At 41.3% G+C, this 18,991-nt stretch overlaps 1 protein-coding gene across 3 annotated transcripts in view; it reads left to right on the forward strand.

The window, feature by feature from the left end:
* The first annotated feature begins 12,788 nt into the window (after positions 1 to 12,788).
* Positions 12,789 to 18,991, forward strand: part of EDAR (ectodysplasin A receptor) — a 124,100-nt gene continuing 117,897 nt past the window's right edge. For 2 of the 3 annotated variants that reach the window (XM_020965222.2, XM_020965223.2), the window contains exon 1: positions 12,948 to 13,030. The gene's annotated coding sequence lies outside the window, so the exon portion shown is untranslated. Of the gene's footprint in view, positions 13,031 to 18,991 lie in introns of all 3 variants that reach the window. The other variant, XM_020965224.2, reaches the window with a different exon arrangement.

Consider the following 18,991-nt stretch of genomic DNA (forward strand, 5'->3'; position numbering starts at 1 on the left):
TTTAAAAAGTACCTTAGAGACCCTCTAATTTTAAAAATGAGGAAACTGAGGCCCAGAAAAATTAAACAATTTGCCCAAGGTCATACAGTTCATAAAGGCAGCATTTGAATCAAGGTCTTCTAACTCCAAATCCAGCCCTCTTTCTACTTGGCCACTCTGCTTCAGTACTGACCGAAAAGGGTATCAAATATACGCAATCTTATTTAATTCCAGTTTTCACCAGAGGAAAAATGTCAAAAAAAAAAACCACCAGGTTTCTTTCTGGGAACCTTTTTATCCCACCTAGCTTTAGCTAGATCAATGACCCCATCACTTTGCCTACCTCCTACTGTCCTTGAAGATGGAGACTTGTTCTTTTTTTGTCTTACATTAGATTTCCAGCCCTCTGTGGTATCTGGAGCACCTGATAAATGTTTGTAGAATTGAACTGGTCTTTAAGAGACACAGGTACCTTGAAGTAGAGCCAGAAAGAGTATCCTACGGCCCAAAGAGTAAAGGAACCTACTTCTTCAAAGACACAAAAGTGGGGAGGAGGTGTAAAAGTTAGACCTTAAACCACCCAGCACAGTAAGAACTAGCCAAAGGAACTATTAATACAAAGTTGAAAGGCCTTAGCTAAAGGAAGAGTCCACTAACTCAAGGGGAGTGTTGACAAGAAGCAACGGGAAGGGATTGTTTAGAGCTTTAATCCCAAGTCAAGCTAACCAATGTGAGCCTGTACCTCAAGTGTGTCTACCTTGTATCCACAAATCCCTTCAGCTTTTCATCAATCAATAAACATTTATTAAACACCTATTGTGTTCAGAACACTGTACTACACTATCCTTGACTTACTAGACTAGCGAGGAGAAGGATGAATACAACAACAGGACAAGTGGCTATAATACACAACTTTACAAGACACGTGCATTAGACATTTACAAAAGAAAATATTAGGTATTATTGATGGGTAGGAGGGAAGTGATAGCTTCAATGAGTTGGGTTTTAATGGATGGGTAGGAATTTGAAAGGCAAAGATAAGGAGAGAGAACATCCTAAACATGAATTTGAGAAATAGGGCATGTTTAGAGGCAGAGAATTATGCAATTTGGCTAGAATATGTGAAAGAGAATAACACAAAATAATACTAATATGATACGATGATAATGGCTTGCAGAAGGCATCAAATGCCAGGCAAAGGAGACAAACATTTACCTGAGAGGCAATATAGAGCCACAGAAAAGTGAAAAGACCAGAACTACGCATAAGAAAGAATATCATGGCAGTAGGACAAACGATGAATTTGATAAGGGGAGAAGAAGACCCAGGACAAGGCGATAGCAGAGATGTGAAGACTTATGGTTATTCTTCCAATGGTCTTGGTCTAGGCATGTAATAATAAGGATATAAAAATGGTTGCTAGGGGAATAGAGAGTAAAGGATAGAGAAGGAGTGGAGAAAGAGAGAGAGAGAGATGCTATGACATTGGAATCTACAGGAGGGGGATATGATGTGAGAGAGAAAGAAGAATTGAAGGCAAGAGCAAACGTACGAACATGAGAAAGATGGTTGGTTTTGCAACAACCAGAAACAGTGAAGTTAGAAGGAAGAGCAGGTTTGAAAGGACAAGCAGTCTGGGATATGTCGACCTTAAGGTGACATGGAACTTTGAATTAGAAATTCTCTATAGATGTGGGTCTGGGACTCAGAAAGAAGGACAAGACCAGCTGTAGGCAGGGGTGTCCTCATAAGGGCTGAACAACCACCTCTCCAGGGAGAAAAACTGTTATGTGGGACATATTTTTAAGTTTACTCTATATTATTAAAATTTTCTCCCTTACTTTCTTATGTCTAGATAATCAACAACAAAAAAAAATTGTCATTTGCCAATTTCTGAAGGGTACAGTGGAGCAGCTAGGTAGCTTGGTGGACAGAGCACTAACTCTGGAGTCAGGAAGACCTGAGTTCAAATTTGACCTGCATGACCCTGGGCAAGCCACTTCACCCTGTTTGTCTCAGTTTCCTCATCTGTAAAATGAGCTGGAGAAGGAAAGGACAAACCACTCCAGTATCTGGCCAAGAAAACCCCAAATGAGATCATGAAAAAACAGACAAAACTGAACAACAATTGAACATCTCAGAGGGAAAAGGAACCAACACGCTGGGGATGGGGGAAGAGGACTGGAAAGGGCTGCCTGCTCTAGATGGGGCTTGAGCTGAATCTTGAAGAAAACTGGAAACAAAGAGGCAGAGGTGGGGAAGAAGAATGCTATGGGGATGGCAGACAGCTGGTACAAAGACTAGAATCAGGATATAAGCGTTATGTATGAGGAACAGCAAGTAGATCTGAGCTGTTGGATTGTGAAATGCATAGAAGGGGAAAAAGTTTAAGAGGACTGGAAAAAGTAGGAAAGGCCAGATTATGAAGACCTTTAAATGGCAAATATCCAATTTTATATTTGATACTGGAGGTGATAGGAAACCAATAGATTTTATTAAACAGGGGATGATAATGGTCACACCTGGGCTTCAGGAAAGTCACATTGGCAGTTGAATGGAGGAGGAATTGAAGTGGAGAGAGACTCAAGGCAGGGAGATCAAGATGTAGACCTGAACTAGGATGCTAGAGATGATGATGATGATGATGAAGCTGATGATGATGACGATGATGATGACAAATCACTAGCATTTTAATGTACTACTCACTATTTGCCAGGCACCCTTCTAAGTACTTTACAAATATTGTCTCATTTGATAAAATAAATGTGAAGATAAAGGGGACAAGATTTGGTAATCAGTTGAGTGAGGGTGAGACATTGATAACACTAAGGTTGTAAGCCTAGGTAGCTGGAAGGGTGGTGGTATACTCAACAATACAGTACTTTGGAAATAGGGGAAGGTTGAGGACAAAAGATAATGAGTTCTGTTTTGGACAATGGGTTTGGACATGGGTTGGAAATACCTAGTCTGATATATCCAAAAGACAGCACTGTGACTTAGGAGAGAGAAAATGCTGTTCATAAACCTGGGAATCATCCTTATAGAGATAATAATTGGATTCATGAAAGATGATGAGAAAATCAAGTAATATGGTACAGACTAGAGTATAAAGAAAAGATAAATCAGAATAGAGCATTTAGGTACACACATGGTTAGTGGGCAGGACACGGATGAATAACCAGCTATATGACTAGGATTGAAAAAAACAGCACAATAGAAAAATAGAACGTAGAACCTAGCTGTTGTTTTGGAGCATGGGCTTTTATGAGGCTTCTAATCGGGGTGTGTAATGGCTCTTTGATTGAAAAAGCAAAGCCTCCATTCTCTGTGCACTAAGTTTCTAGACTCCAAAAGGGATAAAGGGAGAGGGAAAAGCTTATTGGATGAATGCGTGCCTCCTTATAGCTTTTTCTCCAGGTATCAGGTAGTAGCATACTTTAGACTTTTTTTTTCCAGTTGTACATGTATTAGACAACAAAGAAAAAGAAACACTGATGGAGTAGCCAGTAGGGGAAAGGTGGGGATTTGGGGGCTTAACCTCTGATAAATCATTCCCAAGCTGAGGGATTTGCACATAGTAGGCATTCAAATGCTCGTTGAATAGAATAGAACTGGAAATGAAGAGAATAGCAGAAATCTATCAGCCGTCTATCAGCCTCACTTTGCAGGTGGATGGACCAGCAGACCTGGATACCTGGTTTAGGTAGGCAAATTCAGTGCAGTTATCCCTTTCACATTTCAACTTTCCCCGTGGCTTGTTTGTAAAAATCATGGGTTGACATAAGAAATTAAATGGGAATTTGGGGGCAGTTTGTGGAAGCTGCAGAGGACATGCAAAGGCCAGCACATGACACAGAGCCTATGACCAGATATTTGATTCAAATTTTACAATATGGTACTGTAAATACCCCATAAGAGAAAAAGAAAAAAAATCAGCCTTTTTCTCTGGGATGAAGGGAGGGCCAAAACACTTAATGTAGATTTTTCTAGATCATGGGAATACTGTGGTCCAACCCCCCATGATGTGGAAGGGTGACATGTAATTTCCTTTTAAGTATGATATCTTCAATTGAGGCATCTGCCATCATATTAGCGGATCACAGATTTAGAGTTGGAAAGTATATTAGGAGGGCCATCTAGCTCACTTTCATTTTACAAATGAGGATACTAAGAGGAATCACGTGACTTGCCCAAGGTACTTAAGAGCAAAAATCAGATTAAATCCAGGTACCCTCACTCCAAACCCAATGTTTTGAGTCAACAAAGTCTAAAAGCCATATTAGCCTAGAATGAGAAATGGATTTCAGTGATCTTAATTTTTTAAAAAAACAGCTGTAAAATAGTGGTTTTGAGCTAGATCATGTGAAAGTACATTATAAGTTGTTAGAAAAAGCAGTATACTGTTTCTACTTAAGATTTTTGTTCATTTCACATCTAGTTTGGTGACGTACGTTGTTATCAAGTTGCCCCCCTGTCCCTCTACTTCACATCCAGGAAGATGTGGAGATGAGCTGTGGTTGCCTGCAGAGGCAGCCCAGGAGAGGTAGCAGGAGGGTAGGGATGGGTATCAGGTGGGTGGGAGGGATTAAAAGCTTGCCAACATTCTCAGTTCACTGGGTGTGACAAATTGCTGGAAGCACCTTGTTGAAGCTCAGATTTTTCCTTTGATCTAATACTTGCTTTTGGCCCTGGAATCTTGTTTCTTTCTTCATCTTGGCTACCCCTGCTTCTCTACTGCTGACCACATCACTATCTTCTCTGTCCTCACTGTTGTTCGGTCATGTCTGACCCTTATGACCCCGTTTGGGGTTTTCTTGACAAAGATACCAGAGTATCTGGCCTGGTGCCCAATCCACTGCGCCCCCTCGCTGCCCATACCTTGCCTTATACTTTGAGTTTGAAATCCTCTCCCCAACTCTTAGACATCCCTTCTTCCCCTGACTTGCTCTGCATCCTGCAAGTCCTTAGCTGGTACCATTGAAGAAGCCTACAGCCCCAGCTCTTATTCCAGGACTCTAAGATGCCAGGGAAGGCAGCTAGATGGAGCAGCGGATCAGGTGCCAGTTCTTGAGTCAGAAAGACATGAGGTTAAATCTGGCCTCAGACACTTACTAGCTGTGTGGCCCTAGGCAAGTCACTTAACCCTGTTTGCCTCAGTTGCCTCATCTGTAAAATGAGCTGAAGAAGGAAATGACAAACCACTCCAGTATCTTGCCAAGAAAACCCCGTGGACAGTGTGGTCCACGGGGTCATGAAGAGTCAGACACAGAACAAGATTCCAGAAGCTTGAGTAGAGTTTTTAACTACCTACTTATAATAAAAGAGGAATTAATTTGCATTCGGAGCACTCCCAATTAACTCTCGGGCTATTTATTCTCTCTTTTTCCCCAGGGAAAATTGCTTTCTGATCCCCTGGACGCTTTTCCTTTCCTCTTCCACAAGGATACATTTCATCCAGTAAAGAATAAAAAACTAGAGGAACGGCTAGGTGTTGCAGTGCATAGAGCACCGGTTCTGGAGTCAGGAAGACCTGAGCCTCAGACACTTGATTACCAGATACTTACTAGCTGTGTGACTCTGGGCAAGTCACTTAACCCCAACTGCCTCGCAGCAAAACAACAACTAGAGAGTACACTAAAGTGTGAGGTACTGAAGGGATGCCTTGAATTCACTGCAGAATGTGATTCTTACCCTAGTGCCTCTCCTGAACAATTATGATTTTGAATAAAGGCTAATTTGCATTAAAAATTTTTTATGCTTCCTAGCTCTGTAATGTTCTGCAAGTTGCTTACCCGCTCTCAGCCTCAGTTCCCTCATCTGTAGAATAAGGATCATAATAATAGCCCTCACCTTACAAGTTTATCATCAGTATCAAACCTAATGAGGTGATATATGTGAAGTGTTTTGCAAATCTTGAAGTGCTGTATAAATGTTAGCTGGTACTACTACTGAACTCTAAGGAAAATTTCTTTATAGGTTTTATAACCAAGACTCTGATAGAGGCAAACTTCTAACCCTAAAATTGGCCAGACCTTCCTTTCTTCTTCACAAAATAAAAGCAAAAAAAAAAAACCTCTTTAAAAATATGTTTGAACAAAGTGGAACAATTTTCAAACCAATGTATACAAAGTTATTTTTTTCACAAAGGCCAAGTATTAAAAAAAAAACTTGCCAGCAAGCATATAATAAATTCTGAATCAAATATGTTGCTGTCTGAACTGCTCCTCATTTGAGCACAGAAGATTATTTTTCTGACATCCTCAGCTTACTCCATTCTCTTTTGAGGAGTCTGGTTTTCATGGGGAATAAGTGCATTTAATATTTGGCAGCTGGGAAAAAATTTCCTTAAAGTGAGTGTAAGTGACTTTTGCTAAGTAGCTAAATGCAAAATATGGGGGAGGGGGAAGTGATGAGGAAATAAAGAGTTACAATGCCCTTGCATTTACTCTACCTACAAACTACTTCAAACCCTCCCCTCCCCACCTTGTTTTATCCTTTAGTTTAGATTAGGTATGTAGGTTAAGACTCCACTGAAATGGCATTTTTACCTTATTATGTTAAATTTCTGGGGGCAGCTGGGTAGCACAGTGGATATAAGACTCATCTTCCTGAATTCAAATCTGGCCTCGGACACTTACTAGCTGTGTAGTCACTTAACCCTGCTTGCCTCTGTTTCCTCATCTGTAAAAAATGAGTTGGAAAAGGAAATGGCAAACCACTCCAGAATCTTTGCCAAGAAAACCACAAATGGGGTCACAAAGACATGACCAATTGACAACAAAAATGTTAAATTTCTATAATGCTAACGTACACGATCAAGGTAACATTCCCAGAAATTCATATGCAATTGTCTCTGCCCCCATCCTCCTCCTCTTTTTGCTAGTAGAAGTTGATTCTGCTTCCAAATTGTGTTCCAGCACCAGCTAGTAAATGATGGTGCTGATTGCTCAACCAAATATGGAAATGACATCATTCCTATTTTTCCAAGAACTAGGTTCACAAAGAAAAGAAACAAGGTGCAGGAATGAAAGATCATTGAGAATCTTGCAGCAAAAAAAGAAGGTAACTTTAACTTTTGTGAGGTAAGTCGGGATGTGTATATTATATATATAGCAAGCTCTGAATTTTATCAGACAGCACCATTCCTTAGCATTGTAAACTCCTGTGGACACTTTATAGTCTCTAGCTTAGATAGCAATAAATGGACTTTTCCCCATGTTGGGAATAAGAAAAGAGAACATAATAGATTGAGGTCAGACCTGCAAAATACAGGGAAATAGACCCCTGAATTGGCAGAATTATTCTGATAGAAGAGCCAGCGTTTCCATTGTAAACACTAATCACAGTGGCTAAGTCATGTGTTAAAATAACCCCAAAAGGTGCCCATTCATGCCAAAACCTAATCTCGTTAGGTATAGTGACCATGACTGAATGTATATTCGTTGGGGTTGTTCTCTGGCATCTCTGAAAATACTTCCAAATTCTGCTAATTGACGGGGCTTTCTCCTGTTTGTGATAGCCTATCACAGTCATTCCTGGTCATTCCTATATGCAAGCTGAGCTAAAGGTCGATGCAGAGCAAACTCTATGGATCATGTGTTCTAAATTACATTCCATTTTCCATAACCCCAAAAGACCCCATGTGCTCAGCAATCTATCTTCATGTTCTTATTGAGAATGCTGTTGATAACCTTTTGCTATTTCTACTCCAATCTTTTACAAGATGTAAGAAACAGAGAATCTTATCTTTGAAGCTCAAGACTCTTAAATTATAATGATAAGCAATACCCTCTCTTGCTTTGGGGTGGGAGGGAGTCGGGGTGTTTGTTTTTGGTCAACTGAGTGGACATTCTCCATTTGATTTTGGCAGGCCTGAAAAGTATGCAGACTTTAAGGGTAACCACTAATAAGCATTCTTTAAGCCGTAGAGTTTAAGGCAATGGTTCATAAGAACAGTCTTGGCCCTTGTTAAAGTTTTCATTTCCTCATCCATATTCTTTTCTTTTTCTTTTTCACTAGAGGAGTGACATTTCTATCTGACAAAGTCAAGGACCTTTTCCATTTTTGTGGGAGGAAGGAAATAAACATTTATCAAGCACTTACTATGTACAGACACTGTGCTAAGTGCTTTATAAAGTTATCTCATTTAATCTCCATTTTTAAGAGGATTTAAACCATCTTCAAACATAACTGTCAAAGTGGAAATGTCAGAAGTTAGCACTAGATAGAAAGTCCCAGGGAAACCAATCCCTTTTCTTTTCAGACTATACAAAATTTAGTATTAATTATTATTATCAGTATCCTTGTAGAGGTGGATAAAGAGCTGGCCTTGGGACCAGAAGACCTAGGCTCAAGTCCAGCCTTTAACACCTATTGGATGTGTGACCCTGGACAAGTCCCTTAAATCTCACAGTAATCAGACAACTCTCTAAGAATATAAGTTACAAAGATGCCCACTGAATTGGTAGAGGAATTTCCTCATCTGGGAATTCCCATGTATCTATAAAGTCATAATTAAGTCTCTAGTTCTGTCATCATCTGGGTCCACACAGCAGAAAATGAATGGCCAATTACCATGCAGATGACCAAACCTGATAATTCAAGGTAAAATATCCATTAGAAAACCTCAAGTATGTGTATTACTTGTTTTGCACTAGTCCAGTGAATCAGGCAATTGCAACTCTGTGCTCTATTTTATTCTATGTAGACCTAAAAAAGTTCTCACACACACACACACACACACACACACACACACACACACACGCCCCTTCTGTCTCCCTCTCAAGTATGTCCTTTTTTTTATTTGTGAATACTTTTTTGTTGCATGCCATCCAAGAGAAAAAAAAAATCACAGAATGGGGAAAAGAAAATACAGGAATCCAAATCATTTATTGTATAGTATGAAGGAGCTGTTCTTATCACTTCCCTGACCTCTATCACTGCTAGGTCACAAAAGCTGCAAATCTTTTTTTTTCTAAAGTTTAAAATAAATACATTTTTAAAATTCCATTTCTGAGGAAGAATAGACCAATATCAGACCACATGATTTAGTGCTAGAAGGCACCTTAGAGATAATCCATACCAACACTGCCAATTTTTTCCAGCTGAGGAAACTGAAGCCCAAATGAAGTTGAGTGATTTGCCTGAGGTGACATAAGCATCACAGGATTTTAGGCTAGAAGGAACATACTGGAGGTGGGAGCAGGGGTGCGAGGAACTGGGCCGTGCAAAGAGTGCTAAATTAGAAATCAGAGGACATGGGTTCAAATACTGGGCCCGCTTACGTCCCGTGTCACCTTCTCAGTTTCGTCAACTGTGAAATGAATGTGGACTCAATGACTTTTAAAGGCCCAGCTCTAAATCTCTTTTATTTTATAGATGAGGAAACCTCATTTAAGCTTTCTGGGCCCCTGTTTCTTAAACCATAAAATGAGTGAGTTGACCTCCATGGCCTCTAAAAGTCTCTTCCAGCTCTAAGATCCCCATAAAAGCCTATGACCTTTCACCTGGATGCCCATTCTCCTGATTGGTGAGTCCCAAGCCTAGCCAATTACTTTATGAGAGGCCCAGGCCATGATGACTTCAATCCCCATTTCACTCACTCTTCAGACTTCTCCAGCTCCTGGCCAGTAGCCCTTGTCTGCTTGAGGGTAGCCCTCCCCACAATCCTTTCCTCTACTCTTTTATGTGTTGTCCTCCACCATTAGAATGGAACTTCCTTGAGGGTAAGGAATGGATTGTCTTGTTGTATTTGTATTCCCAGTGCTTAGCACATTATCCAGCACCTAGTAAATAAATGTTATTTATCTATCTTGTATCACTTTTTCTGGCCACCATGTGTACGCTTGCCCTGTGTGAGTTCTCCATTAAACCGTCTTTTTGGCAAGCCAACATTTCAAAAAACGTGGCCAGCCCATCAGAGTTGCGCTCTCTGAAGTAGAGTTTGAATGCTTGGCAGTTTCACTCGAGAAAGTACCTCAGTGTATATTATCTTATCTTGCCAGGTGATCCTCAGAATCTTCCTAAGACAATTCAAATGGAAGCAATTCAGTTTCCTGGCATGACACTGGTATACTGTCCAGGTTTCACAGACATACAACAATGAGGCCAGCTCAACGGCTCTGTAGACCTTCAGTTTGGTAATCAGGCTGACACCTTTTCTCTCCCATACTTTCCTTTGGAGCTTCTCAAACACTGAGCTAGCTCTGGTAATGTGTACATTCCTGGAAAGTACACTACCACGGTAAGTGAACTTATCCACAACATTCAAAACTTCTCCACTTGCTGTAACCAATGGTTCCACGTAGGGATGGTATGGTGGTGGCTGATAGAACACTGTGTTTTCTTGGTGTTAATTGTTAGACCAAAATTAGCACAAGCAGCAGAGAATCAATCCGTACTTTATTGCATCTCAGCTTCAGAGGCTGCATTGAGTGCACAGTCATCTGCAAACAGAAAATCACGTACCAATATTCCCTCTACTTTGGTCTTGGGCTGTAATCTTTTCAAGTTGCAGAATTTACCATCAGTTGACCTTGATGCCATGTTCCAGCTGAAGAAGGGGTTTTGAATGTCATTAGATTCCTTTCGTGAGGCAAAGCACCTGGTACTGATTCTATTTCGGATGAAATTTACAGGGTAGGAGGTCCACAAGCTGACTGAAATTTTCCAGGTTATATGGCAAGAAGAGATTATCCCCCAGGAGTCCAAGGATGCCTCCATTGTTCATCTCTATAAAGGTAAAGGAAATAGATTGTACTGTGACAATTACGGGGGTCTCTCTCTTAGTCATTGCTGGCAACATTCGTGCCAGAGTCCTTCTTAATAGGCTGATCCTTCACCTGGAAGACAGTCATCTACCTGAAAGCCAGTGTAGATTCAGAAAGGGCAGAGGAATGGTTGATATGGTGTTTGGTGCCTAACAACTCCAGGAGAAATGCTAGGAGCAGAACGGAGGTCTGTATACAACAGTTGTAGATCTAAAGATGTATATCATCTATCTAAAGATATATGCGTGTGTGTATGTGTGCATGTACACATACATATATACATACATATACATGTATTGTATATATACATATGTGTGTGTTGTGTGTATGCATGCATATGCATGTGTGTGTGTATACACATATGTGTGTGTATATACATGTATCCAGATAGGTCTGGACTCAAATCGGGAAGACTTACATTCAAACCTAGCATCAGATACTCACTAGCTGCGTGACCTTAACAAAGTCACTAAACCTCTGCCTCAGTTTCTTCACCTGTAAAATCAGGATAATAATAGTACTTACCTCCCAGGGTTGTTGTAAGAATCAATTGAGATAATCATAGAACATTTAGCACAGTGCCAATCACATAGTGATATATATAGATATAGATATATGTTGTTATTATTATTACTATATCATCTATCTACCTATCCACCTGTGGATCCATCTATTTATAGATACATATCACTTACTGGCAGCTAGGTGGTAAAATGGATAGAGTGTTGGGCGTGGAGTCAAGAAGACTCATCTTCCTGAGTTCAAATCTAGCCTCAGACACTTACTAGCTGTGTGACCCTGGGCAAGTCACTTAACCCTCATCTGTAAAATTTGTTGGAGAAGGAAATGGCAAACCACTCCAGTATCTTTAGGAAGAATATAAAGAGTCAGACATGACTGAAAAAATGACTAAAAACAGTATTGTCTGCCTGTCTATAGATATAGATATAAGCTAACTAAAGGCATATATATATATATATATATATATATATACACCTTCTATCTACCTATCTCTAGATATAGATGTCATCTGTCTATCTACAGATATATATAATCTATCTATACATATAGATATTATTTGACCATCTAAAGATATAATATCTATTTATTGATATCTGTCAAGTTAAAGATACATATCATCTAGTAGATCTACATTGATATCTACCTAAAGATATCTATCTATCTATTTATCTATCTATCTATCTATCTATCTATCTATCTATCTATCTATCTAACTAACTAACTAACTCAAGGGGTGGGGAACCTTCAGCCTGGAGGCCACCCCTGAATCTATCTGAAACCGAGACCCAGAAAAGTAAAGAGACTTTCCCAAGGTCACTTCAGTAGAAAGTCAAACACTAGATGTGACTCTTTGCTTGTAGTCCTACACCATGAAAGGCTCAGTCTTTGAAAACTTGTTTGAATCTGAGGTTATAAGGGAAGGGGGGGGGGTCTCCCTCAGTCTCATCAGTTACAGCCTCCTGCTGACTCAAAAGCCTGAGATGAAGCGTAGTAAGTGAAGAGCTGGAAAAACATGCACACACGTGTCTGGAAGCTAAATGAATCCAGCAGCACCCTGGCCTGTGGGTGTCTCGGTGGTGGGTCCCTTCAGTAAATGAGCTTTTGAGTAATGATGCTTTAAAGTCGATTTGCCTTTTGAGCACTCCGATGCCCAGAGGCCTTGACTGCTGTTACCAATAGAAGAAAGGACACCCCCGCCTAGGAAAAAAAGAAAAAAGAAAAAGAAAAAAGGAGTCTGGCACTTTTAGCTAAGGGGTAGCCTCTTACAGAGGGCACGAAATCCAGTGGCCCTGGATGGGTTAGAGGCAAACGGGAGAAGCAGTGGGGAGTGAACTTGCAAAAAGACTGGGAGGGAGAGGGTTTTGCTTTCTTCTCCATTGCTGGGAGAGACCTCTAGGTGGTGCAGGTGAGTTTGCCGTGAAGGAAAGCCCCTCGCTCGCGCTCGACTTTTCCAAACTCTCCAACAGGACAGTAGGCAGTGAAGGAAGAGTTCCCGGGAAATCTTTTGAAACTACCAAGAGCGCCAGCGCCGGGCTGACCCCAGAAGCGGTGGTGCGCTGTGCCTCTGGTCCCTGGGGGCGCTGAGAGACCCTGCAGGGAGTGACAGTGTGGCGACCGGCTCCGGGAGGTGGGCCTTTGCAGCTCAGGACTGCCAGAACCTGGTACTCCAAGAGAAGCGGGACCTTGGCTGGCGCTCTCCTTCCAGTCCGACCGAGCTGCCTGCTGCGGGACGCTTGCTTGGGACCGGCCGTCAGTGCCAGGTAAGCGTGGGTCTTTGCTTGGGATGCGGTTCGCCCAAGTGCCCCACCGGGGAAAGACAGGGCTGTCTGTCAGGGGCAAAGAAAGAGCCCAAGTGCACATTTTTGAAATGCATCTCATTTTTTCGTTGTGTTTGAACAAGCCGTACCTAGCACCGTGCGTCCCCGCTCGGGGCTTTAAGACTCAAGATCTCGTCTTTGTTTTGGGGGAAACACCAGAAACCCAAATTCCTACCTCGATTGCAGGTTTAAAGGGTAAGCCAAACTTTACATGTGCTTAACTGGCTTCAAGCACTTTGGTTACTGAAAACAAAGGGTGCCTCCCAAGAGCCCCAGCAAAGTGTACCTTCCAGGACTTAGGAAGAAGCTGGCTCCTTCCGAGAGGGGAGTTGTTAGGCAGTTGGTCTGTTTCTTTCACAAAGCCAATCAACAAACATAGAGCTCTCTCCAAGGTGAGATTTTGAAGAAAGCTAACAAGTTGCCATTGTGCTCTAAAGTCTTAGGAGGGTGATAGTAGTAGTAGTAGTAGTAGTAGCAGCAGTAGTAGAAATAGCAGCAGCAACAGGAGGAGGAGGAGCAGGAGGACGGGTGGTGGTGGTGATGTTAGTACTAGTAGCAGCAGTAGCAGTAGTGGTGGTGGTGGTGGTGGTGGTGGTAGCAGCAGTAGCAGTAGTAGGTAGGTAGGTGGCATTTAGCGCTTTAAAGTTGTTTTTGTTTTTGGTTTCTTTTTGGTGAGGTAATTGGGCTTAAGTGACTTGCCCAGGGCCACACAGCTAATAAGTATCAAGTGTCTAAGGCCAGATTTGGACTCAGGTCCTCCTGACTCGAAGGCCAGAGCTTTATCCACAAAATTTTTTTTTTTGCTTTAAAGTTTGCAAAGCACTTTACCTATGTTATCTCATTTGATAAGAAGAGAAGGCACTGGGCCCGTTAGAGAACCTAATTTTGAATCCTGGTTCTGCCCCTTATTACTACCTCATTACAAACCATTACACATCTTTGAGCTTGGTAAGTAAAATGATGAAGCCAGACTAGATGATCTGCAAGGTCTCTTCCAGCTCTAAATCTATGTTCCTGTGAAATCTAACTTTGCACATCAGCTCTGACGTTTACTTACCTGTGTGAACTTGGGACAGTCACTTCCCTGTATCTTGGTTTCCTCTTACGTAAAATGACTGGATTGGACAAGGTACGAAGTTTTCCAAGGTATCTTGCAGCTCTAATTTCAGTGACCGTATGTTTCTATCTAGCTGGTCCCAGAAGTGAAAACCAGTTTTGAGCAAAGACTTGATATTTCATTTCTAGAATCCCAAAACAGAGCAGCTCATATCCCATGATTAAGAGTCAGATTTGAACTCAGAGGGACAGAGGAATTTTCTTACTATCAAATGTCTCTCTTTAGTATCAGATTAAAGGACCCAGGTACTAAAGACCAGGGAAACTTGAGAAAAAAATGCCAATTGGACCAAAAAAAACCCCCCATCAAAATAGATATTTCATATTATAGATACTCACTGGCCTACAATACATTATGTTTATTTAATGCCCAAAGCCAAATTAGAAGCAGATACAGAAATGGAAGGAATGGTGGAGAGAGAGACAGAGATAGAAAAAGACAGAAAGAGACAGAGACAGAGAAAGACTGAGAGAGAGAGACAGAGATACCAAGAGACTGAGAAAAACATGTAATGGAGTAAAGACCTGGTCAGTCATAGAATGATGAAATCATCTGGATTTAAGCTAGACAGAAGAATGTATTGCTGACATGAATAGTGTGGAGGACAGGGGGATACAGCAAAATAAAAATGAAACTAGACCTCTTGTGGTCCTTCTTTGATGAGTAATCTAAGAATCAAACAAATGGTAGCAAATCTAAAATGTGAAAAAGGTAGTGAGTTTTAGGGAGTGGGAAGAAGCCAATTCAAATGATTACGGTCAGGAATATTTAGTTTGGGTTTCTTGCTTGTCATTGTCTAAGAATGCCAAATCATAACAACTTGAGCACTTGAATATACAGTTTACTAGATCCAGCAGAAGGAGAAATTGTCACCAAGTGTGGAAAATCACAGCTTGTCACGATTCTCATGAGTATTTACACTCCTTTCCAGTGATGAGGCAGTGAGAAATTTTGAGAACTTTGGCAACAATCTGTTTTACTTCCTAGAGCACACATCACCTTGCCCTTTACAGACCTCTGCCCTCACCACTGGTTCCTGTAAGCTTGCATTGTAGAGAATACTCTTTGGCAACAGACTATCTGGGGAAACCCACCAGTGACTCACCCTCATATTTCTTTAGGAATACTAGTTATCTCAACATAAAAGTAAAGATGTAGGGGAGGGCAAGGTTTCAATGTATAGACAAAAGTCATTTTCCCAGTAGTCAACATTTGCAAAGCCTGAGAATTGAACTTAGCTTGTCCTTCAGGCCACCACAGTGTTGTGTGCTCAGGCCCATTTCACAAAGGGCACAGCTAAGGCTCACTGATGGCCTGAAGATAACCAAATTGCCCACAGGCCATCAGTGAGCCTTGTAGCAAAAGTGTTTTGCTGTCCTTCTGGTCAATGGGGTTTATTGATGAAGGAAGAGACCATAGACAGGTACCTTTCTGAAAGGGCAAATGGAACCTTGGTCACCTGACTCCCAGTCCCAAGTCCAGGTAAGTCCTGTGGTTAACAAAGAATGGAATTTGTGCTAAGGAAAATGCACAGGCTCATAACTTCAAAGAATCAACCAAATCTGAAATTCAAACAATGCAGACGTAAACATGATTGATTTTTGGAACCCAGCCCCACTGTTAAGTGGCTCATTCACCTCCCATTCTGTTTTCTTGCTGTTCTCTTCCTGACTTCAAGGATCGTACCCTGCACACCACCTCTGCCCTTGGGCCCTTTTCTCTTCCAGTATCACAGAAGACATCTATCCCATTATCTATCTTGGCAGCTATTGCATGATCTATCTGAGAGATTTCATCCCCTCCAATATCATAGTTGATTTATATGTAATGATCATACTTCATTAGGCTAATAGGTATAGGGGAGACCAGACCCAATTCCCTATTTTAAGTAAGAGGTTCAGTGTTTAGATATCTCATCCTCTCCAGCTGGTTACCTTCAGTCCAGTTTACACCTCTCTCTACTGAGTCTTTCTTTAAAAGAATAGAGTGAGGGAAAATAGAACGTGAAATGAGTTGCCTTGGGAGGTGAGGGGTTCACCCTCTTTGGGAGGCTTTAACCATTCCTTTGTGAATTGGTTGGACAAGATGGCTGCTAGATCCCTTCAGAGTAGATTCAGAGGAACCTTCAAGGGAAAGGCACAAGCCTGTGGAAGAATGGTAGGTTTTTAATCCTTGTGAGCCTTCTTGATGAAAGATCCAGTAAAAAAGAAGGTTGAAGCTAACAAAGTAAAATAAGGTTTTGGGATGACTTGTGGGCTATAGTCCAAGCATCCCATCTTTTGTTAACAAAACACAACAACAACAACAACAACAACAATGAGAATTGACTTTTTTTTCTCCCCCCTCATCAATGTTACTCTCTGGAGTCTCAAAACATTGCCAAGGATTGGTTAAGCCCATCCAGGAACACTGTGTGAAAATGCCTCTGACTCAGCTCTCAGGGTGGAAGTAGGATCCCGTGCTCTTTCCGATGGCACAGCTGAGAGGGGGTACTGGACCACCAAGGTCCCCAGAGTAAGCAAACACACAGATTCCAGCTGGCAGCTGTGTACCTCTTGGGCTTTTGCAGTCGCAATTGGAGGCATTTAACATTTCTCAACAGTCACATGCCTGAGGAGGCAAAATCTCCTTTTTGGCTTCCAAGAGGCACAGCTGCCTCAGTATTATCAGAGCCTGAGGCCACCACCATCTATTCCAGCAGCTACTGCCTGCCCGCCTGCTTCCCTTCTTCTGATACCTCCTAGTTTTATGTGGAGATTTGCATATGTAGCTAACCAGGAATGCTTTTGTTCTCCATTTCCTACAAATCAAATTACTCCTCAATAGGTAACAATGATAAAGATCCCTACCGAGGGTGTTGCATTTGTGGAGAGATACCACAGCCATGATAGACATCCTGCATTTCATCAACAATTCACTTTACAAGCTAATAAATCCCTTCTCTGTCTTACAGATTGTTATTTTTCCCAGTGAGTCAGTGATGAAATCAGCTATAAGTGTAACAACAATAATAACAAAGCTACCACTAATACTAAGAGGAATCAAAGCCAGTAGTCTTGAAATCCAAGTGGGGGTTCTAAGATTTCTTGCACATATATTTACATTTTGTACTATGAAAATGACAAGATGCCACCAAATATGCAAAGCTTAAAAATCATGTGTAAAAGCATGGAAGATCATAGGATTATAGATTTAGAGCTGGTAAGGACCTTAGAGTTCATCAGTCCAAACCTCTCATTTTATAGATGTGGAAACTGAGGCCCAGAGAGTTGAAAGTATTAGACTGAGCTCACACAGGCAGTTAAAGGACAGTGCTGGGATTCAAATCCCAGTCTTCTCACTCCAAATCCTTTGCTGTTTATGCTAGAAATGTAATCCTGCTCCTCCCTCCCCCCAACAGCAACAACCAATTTAACTATAAGACAAGATGACAGTACAATGTTAATAAATTTAAAAATTAGCATCATAGCCATAGGACCAGAGATCTCAGAAGTCATCTAATCCAATGCCCTCTTCTTGAGAAACACCGAAAGCTTAAGCACATAAGCATAAACATCAAATGGAAAATGACAGGTGACTATTTAAATAAATATGAGACAATTCATTGCCAAATCTTCTTGTAAAACCTCCAGCAATCTCTTAGGTATTACTGATTTGCATTAAGAACAAGGGAGAAAAGAAAGATATCACAGACTTTCTGTTAAAAGGTTCTGGATTCAAACCCCAGCCCCTTTACTTAACTACTTGTGTGACCCTGGGGTAAACTGCTTAAAATGTCCCTAGGCCTCAGTTTCCTCATCTGTGAAATGAAGGGGTTGGTCCTTTCTCAGAGGTCTCCCAGCAGAGGCTTAACGAGTATTTGTTAGGCATGTGGGGATTCTTGTGATGTTTGCTTTGGACTAGATTACCATTGAGATCCCTTCCAACTCTGAAATTCTAAGAGCCTTCTGTATCAAAAGGGTTTCTAAGGTCCTTACCAACTTTAAATCTATGATGCAATGATCCTATGTTGCTAAGTCCTCCTCCAGGGCCTCGTGGTGGTGCACATATGACCCTGAGTTCTCAAAATGATGACATTGGAGCCCCAGCTCCAGCAGATCCTGGCCTTGAGCATGGGTCCAGACACACCTCTGTCAGCTATAGACCAGCCTAACCAAGTTCAGAGACATTTGTTAAGAGAAAGATGATCATCAGGTGATGAATCCAGTTTGGGGAGGGGCATGGAGTAGTGTTTCTGAAGATTTTATTTGTAAACCTAAATTAAAACTTGTTAATACATTTCAAGTTCATTTTCAAACTGAAAATGGCATCAGCACCTAGTCTAGTACCTGGCATGTGGTAGGTTTAATAAATGCTTGTTTAATTGAATTCTGAGTCAATAGAATAACATGCACAAAAGAAAAACAGTTAAGAGTTTACAAGAATGAATGTCACTGGGGAGGGGAAGGCATTTATATGGTGTCTACTATGTGTCAGACACTGTACTAAACATTTTTTTTAAACAAATATTATTATCTCATTTGATCCTTATGCCAACCTTGGGAGACAGGTGCTATTCTTATTCCCATTTTTGAGGCAAATGGGATTACGTGACTTGCCTAGGGTCACACAGCTAGTTAGTGTCTGAGGCCAGATTTGAACTCAGGTCTTCTTGACTGGGGTCCCAGTGCTTTATTCACTATACCACCATCTGCCTCTTATAACCCTGGGTGGAGGCCTGGCATGCTATTCATTTCCACTTGATTAAGAGCTCAACTGGCGGAAACTAAAGAAGAGAAGAAAAGTCA

This window comes from Phascolarctos cinereus, unplaced genomic scaffold, assembly GCF_003287225.1.
Source record: "Phascolarctos cinereus isolate Bilbo 61053 unplaced genomic scaffold, phaCin_HiC Scaffold_7;HRSCAF=346, whole genome shotgun sequence".
Lineage (NCBI taxonomy): Eukaryota > Metazoa > Chordata > Mammalia > Diprotodontia > Phascolarctidae > Phascolarctos > Phascolarctos cinereus.